This window comes from Tachyglossus aculeatus, chromosome 22, assembly GCF_015852505.1.
Source record: "Tachyglossus aculeatus isolate mTacAcu1 chromosome 22, mTacAcu1.pri, whole genome shotgun sequence".
NCBI lineage: Eukaryota > Metazoa > Chordata > Mammalia > Monotremata > Tachyglossidae > Tachyglossus > Tachyglossus aculeatus.
The window spans coordinates 24568283-24575104 of record NC_052087.1 but is presented as its reverse complement, the minus strand read 5'-3'; the positions used below and the strand labels follow the sequence as shown (position 1 = coordinate 24575104).

Sequence of the window (6822 nt, the reverse complement as noted above, 5' to 3'; positions counted from 1 at the left end):
ATGTAGCGGGTGGGGGGATGCAGCAAAGCAAGATTAATAACCTTGCCATAATCCCATGCACCCTGGAAGGAGATACCGCTTGTGACCGACCCGCTCCTGTCGTGATTAATCTGGCCGGGAGAGAGTGATCCGGAATCCACCTAGTTCCGAGGGACCCTCTGGTTTTGATGTTCTTTTGATTCTCCACCCATCTGGGTAGGTAATAGTGAGACATACCATCTGCAGCGCACAGCAGCTATTGGAGGCTACTACTGACAGTTTTCACTACGGTGGTTTCTGTGTGTGTGTGTGTGTGTGTGTGTGTGTGTGAGTGTGTGTTTGTGTGTATGTGTGTGAGCGAGCCGCAGCAGGTATATCGTACAGTGGGAGATTTCTACAGCGTGAAAAATTACCCAAGCCACCGAAGCTCACGTTCTGGTCCCTCAGCTTTGCTCCCCTTCCCCCCACCCCCTTTTTTCGCAATCCGCCTTTGATGAGTTTTTGGCTTACTTTTTGGCGTAGTCTCCTGGGCACGTTTTGTTGGTGCTGGAAGATCAGATAAATGGAACCTTTGAAAACTAATTGATTTTCTCCTTTGTGACTTAAAAAGAAAAAAAAAAGAGGAGAGACATAATAGCTGGAGGAATTTTAATTTTCCTTGGTGAAGTTTAAAGAGGACCAATGAGGAAGGTAAGTCATGTTTTCTTGTATCAATTGTACTTTACTGTTTGTTTCTTTTTGGATACACATATGCAGTAATATTTATTAGGCTAGAGTTCATTATTGGCACTCGGTGTGATTTTGCGGGGGTTGTTTCAGGCAAAGAGATGATTGCCGTTTGTTTTCCCTTTGGGTTTTTTTCCTGTTGTTTATTTGCAGAGCAAATGCATGCCCACAAATCAAATCAGATCTGGACACGATCTTATTCAGCCCCCTTTTTTGAAAGACTTCAGGAAAAGACCTGCCACAAAGCAGCTGAGTTAGGGGCAAAAGAAGAAAAGCAAGAGGCATTGAAAAAGAGCACAACCCTGATGATAACTTGCTAGTATACTTTATATTTTCATCGCTCATATTTTTTCCTGTGCAGTCAGGCTGTTTTGGAGTGCAGTGAACGTATGCAGTATAGAAAGCTGCTCCCGCTGTTCTTAATTGGAGCAAATGAGAGCAGAGCAGAAATTGTTTAGTGTTTTGCACTTCTCTTTTTCATTTACTTTGCTATCACATCTCATTTACCTTTCTGCATTCAGTTTCCAATGATTGAAGATTAATGCTTACCTCATTTTGAAACAGACTTGAGTCAAAGAAGTATCATTATAAATGGCTTTTAATTGTCTCTTGGCTCTGAAAGTGGCATCTGGAATCCAGGTGATATAGGTAAACAGCTCACCTAACTACCTCCCCTGTTCTTTTATTCCATGAGTGATTTTCAAAAGCTGTATCAGCCATTTACATTGTGAAGTTATTTAATTAAAGCAAAATACCATTTCACTGGGATAGCACCAGAGTTCTCGTGCTTGAGAATATTTTTGTCGCTGCATTTGTGGCACTTTCCGTTCCCCCATGAAGTGAGAAATTGCCTGAAAATATATTGCTGAAATGCTTAGAACCCAAGTAGAAGCACCAGAGATTTACTCTTCCTTAGCATATGCATTTGAATGGCTAATTTTGAAAGACGTGCTGTATATTGGATATACACAGCTAGCAACCCAAAGTTATTGTAGGCATATTGTTACAGTAGATGGATAGATAGGATAGATGGGTTAATGCAGGATAGATGGAAAATATATATACATATATGTTTATACATGTGTGTGTATATATATATATATGTGTGTGTATGTTTACAGGTATTTTTCTTTGGGTATACACAGACTGGGTATATGAATATGTGTCCACATATTATGAGAGAATGATATTTGATGTGTGTCAATATTATAAGATTTGATAAAAAGGAATTTTTTGAAATGGGACACTTCAATACATGGCATTGAAAACTTAATAACCAAGTGCTGCCATTAAATCTCCTCATATCATTTCCTTCTACCTTCAGTCTCTCCAGTTGATGTTCTCACAAAATAGAAATTCAGGAAGGATTAAAAGAGCAAAGCTGTTTGGGGAGGTTTTCCTCTTCATTTTCTGTAAGCGATATTTACTGCGGACAGCATACTGTGTAGGAATAGGGCAGGGAAATCTGTCTCCTGTCACAGTATAATTTATGATATGGTTTTCTCCATCCCCCACCTCTCTGCCTCCCTCTCTCTGATCCCAGCTTTTACATCTATAGATCATAGATTCCAGTTGCTCTCTCTTTAAACAAGGTGGAAATGTTTAAATTGGCTTGGGGAGAAGGTTACTATGATTGCCTTGAAAATGCAAAAAAAAAAAAAAAGTTTTATTTTTCCTTTGGGGACCACAGGGAAAACATGTTCTGTGGTTCAATGGGCCTAAAGGGATGCTAAACATGCAAATTAGAAATTAAAAGTTTGTCATTCTGGGGACCAAAGAAGGTGGTAAGAGAGAAATGGGCACTGGGAGAGATGAAATGGTATCAACCCTCCTGTTTAAGAACTAAACTTATTCAGTATGGAACTGCTTGAAGTAAGAATGGAGAAACAATAAACAACATCTTGTCAATTTCTTGCTAACCTTCACTCCCCTAGTATTGATCATTTTCATGCAGATAAAGACAGCTTTACTGGAAAGCTTTCATGAAACAAAACCTGTTGGTATGAAAGAAAACATTTGAAAGTGACTCCGATGTTTGAAAATTATCAACTATTTAATGAGTGGATAATTTTAGTTGTCAGTTGTTCACCCTTTCCCCTACCTCTCTATTAATTTTGTCCCATCTGTACTTACTGGATTTAAGCTTACAGTTCTCATTTGAAGTCAATTACGTGGACTTAATGGTCTTTACCACCTCCAAAAATTGAATATCTCAACAGAATGCATTTTTGGTTATTCGGGGTTCAGTCATTTTGGGGGACAGATCATTTAGCTGTTTCTAGCACTTTTTTATTGCTTGTATTAAAACACAAGCTAATGATGGAAGCAAAGGTTCAAGCAAAGTCAGACTTTTTTATACCAGGTGGGTCCAGTGAAATATAAAGGTTAGTGGTGTTTTTGGAACATAGAATATATAACCTAAAACATTGAAAAAACAAACATAAGCCATTTCAAATGATTTTCTCAAGAGCTATGTAACCATGGGCTATTTTCTAATCATGCCTATCCAAAGATTCCCTTGATAATTAGGTGGGTTGCCTAACTCCGCATTAAGAAATCACTCATAATCCTTTCAGAGGGTCCCAATCAGCGTTGGGGCCAAAGGTCCAAACTAAGAAAGAGAAGGCTAAGAGTTACAGGCCTGGGAAGTTCTCCTGAAGGAACACAGGCAACAGTTTCATAGAATGAATTAGCAAAATGTTACTTTAGGGATAGGAGACAGATCAAGGAAATTCAAATTACTGCACTCTTTAGTTCCAGTCAGTTGCTCAACCTTTCTCCCTTTTACTGTTCAAGTCAGCCAACCAGCCACAGTGATGCTCCAGCACATGCTTCTATGTTTTTAAGACCCTGGGTACTTTACACATGAATAGTTCTTTCCCTCTGAAACAACCTGGGCTGGCAGCTGGAAACTAAGCATAGGGACTTGGTGAAGGGAAACAGGAAGAATCACAGCTGAGCTGAAGCTTAGAGCTGAGGTCCACAAGAGCCAGGACCATGAGATGCAAAGCAGGCCAGAGCTGACAGAACCTGCAGTTTTGATTGTTAAGTGATCACCAGTACCAGACCTGTATGCTGCTCTTAAGTGCTGGTACTGAAACTGCCACTGAAATAAATCAGGTACATTAGTCACTTAAAAGAAAACACTTTCTTGGGGCAACAGTAGATATTCTCTAATGATAAATTTACATCCATTGTTTCCACTTTTTTGAAACTCAAAATTAACCGCTCAAAATATTTATGTGACTTACAGAGTGAGCTAAAGGGGAATTGGAAGTGGTCTAAGTAAAAGCCTTTTGGCGCTGATTAAATCCATACTCAAAATGTTGGGTGCTCCTTTATCTCCCAGGTGTCTGTTATAGTGAATGTTGGCATTTAGCAAGAGTACTGTGATTTGTATTGCCTTCATAAAAGCTTGCTGTATTGAGGGATAATTAAGAATTGGGCTAATGATAATCTGGATCAGCCTCATTCCTTTGCCTGCTAGGGCCCTGGTAAATTGGCATGCTCTGCTTTTAATGACTGGTGGGTAACAGACCCGTTTATAGGTGAGCCATATGGTTCTATTGCTCTGGGGAACTGAGTTCCAGAAATCTCTGGTCACTTTCATGCAGCAGTGTTGGGCAGTATAGAAATGAATAGAGAAATCTGACAAAATGTTTCCCCTAATGAAAAGAGGGAATACATATTTTTTTTTCCATTAGGAGTGATTGATAGGGGCAGGGTTTAGAGTTTTTCATAACCAAGACTTCCATATAATAATCTAGGCAAGAGAGGAGATTACAAAACTGTTTGTCCAGAGAATTGGTCAGTTGCTGGGTATAACAGGAACTGACTATCTCAATAAAGCTATCTTGTGATAGCTGACCTCTTTCCAGTGAGACTTCTCTCTTTAGGCAACTCAGGAGAGAGATAAATGGAAACTGGAATGAATTCTGGACTGTCTACTGGTTTCTTTAGGATGATTATAAGACTTTGGAGAAAACACTTGCACTGATTTTTCCTGAGAGTTTCCTGTGCTCTTCAAGTTTAAACAGAGAGCCTTATTCCTGGGCTGTTTTGTACGACTCGTAATTTTACTTTTCATGGCACAAGAAAGACTGTTGGGAATCTCAGCAAATAAAGAGAACATTCAGAAATATATATATATATATATATATATATATATATATACACACACACAGACTCATATGTATTTTGCCCTAGAGTTAATGTTTTTTGTTTTTGTTTTTTTCAAAAGGAATCATGCCTCTTGAAAGGAGAAGCATTCCTATTTAATCAGAGGACCTTGCTCTAGACAACCAATTTCTAGTTTCTAGTCAGCCACAAAATCAGAATGATTTTTTTTCTTTTGAGTAAATTACTTGTGTTTCTGTACTTGTTTCCCCATCTATAAAATGGAGATACTTTATTATTTGCTCCTTTGTAGCTCATAAATGAGGATACATGAGATCATATATGCAGTGCTTTTAAGCACCTCAGAACAAAGGGGTGAGAAATTCCAGGTGGAATTATTCACCATTATTCATTACTGTAACATCACTGAATATCATTGAATCCCACTTGGTGGCCATTAACTTTACTGTCAGCAAATCACCACTCCTCTATCACCCTGAAGCAGTTCCTCAATATGGTTACAGTCCTTTAGAATGTAAACTTGTTATGGGCAGGGATTGTGTCTACTAATTCTGTTTTATTGTACCCTCCCAGCGCCTAGTACAGGACTCTGCACATAGCACTCAATAAATACTGTTGATTGACTGATAGTTTATAAAGCAATGCTTGGAAGGAAACAGGTTGGCATGCTCCCCAGGCAGAAGTTTCCTGTTTGAAGTGGGGAAATGTCAACTTCAATTTCAAATACAGGAGGAAACTGTGGAGGAGACTGGGGGTGAATGGGGGCTACTTTCCCTTCATCATTTCCCCAGGATTCTTGGCTGAAGCCAGAGGAGCCTTGGAAAGGAGAGTCAGTAAAATGATTAGTGATATTAATAAAAAACCTTCCCTTAATCTGAATTACATAGCAAATATAAGAATTTCATGAAGGATTTCAGAATGACAACCACCTCCTCAGACATGGAGTTCTTGATCGGTTGTTATGGTTACATAAGGCTAATGGGTTTGACCTGCTTATGTTTCAAAATATTTTTGAAGTGAATGTAGTGCTGATGTTGAGGAAGAAAAGGCAATTGAAAATGTGAGGGGATCTTGGATGTCTGTCTAGGTTCCTCATTCGCTCATCGTATGACCTTGGACAAGGCCCTACGTGCCTTAGTTTGCTGTACCGTATCTGGTGCATTTGACCAGAATGTGTGAGGGTCAGTTAGCTCTTTGGAACCGTAGGCATTTCAGCCATGAAACTGCACACTATGCAGTTGAACAGATATTAATGGTCACGATGCTGCAATGCCTTGGAGAATTCAAGATGGATGGGATAAGCATTATAAAGTCACAGGACTTGCCCCCACCATTTTGGAAGCTGGTCAATGATTTGAAAGTCACAACTAGTTATAAGTAATAAAACCTGAGCAAAGTTATATTTCATAAACATAAATCAAAGTCTCTTGCCTGTCCTCTTTGATTCCCTAAAGACAACAGGAACCACTAGATCATTGTGTTTTGCTCTGCCTAAACATGACTATGTCTGTGTCAGCAAGCAGGGCAGAGTGGCAAGTCAGATTTTGCATCTCAGTAACCACATTTCTTATAACATCTGATCAAATTCATGGCACATGGACCAACTCCATTGAGTTTCTCATCCAATTAGAATTCATACTGGAAATGGACTATGCTGCAGAACCAATGAACGCCATCATCAATCAATAGTACTTAGTGCTTACCACATGGTGAACACTCTACTAAGTGCTTGGAAAAGTACAGTACAATGGAGTTGGTAGACACGTTCCCTGCCTATGCGAGCTTACATCATCATCAAGTGTTGATGGAAACAGTATGGCTTAGTGAGTACAGCACAGGCATGGGAGTCAGAAGGATGTGGGTTTGAATCCTGGCTTCGCCACTTGTCTGCTGTGTGACCTTGGGCAAGTCACTTAACTTCTCTGTGCCTCAGTTACTTCTTTTGCAAAATGGGAAATTAAGACTGTGAGCCCTATGTGG

The 6822-nt window shown here is 39.5% G+C and overlaps 1 protein-coding gene across 1 annotated transcript in view; it reads left to right on the top strand.

Annotated features, from left to right (window-relative positions):
- Positions 1-289: 289 nt before the first annotated feature.
- LRRC4C (leucine rich repeat containing 4C) overlaps positions 290-6822 on the top strand; it is a 1005802-nt gene continuing 999269 nt past the window's right edge. The window contains exon 1 of the mRNA XM_038765185.1: positions 290-669. The gene's annotated coding sequence lies outside the window, so the exon portion shown is untranslated. The remainder of the gene's footprint in view (positions 670-6822) is intronic.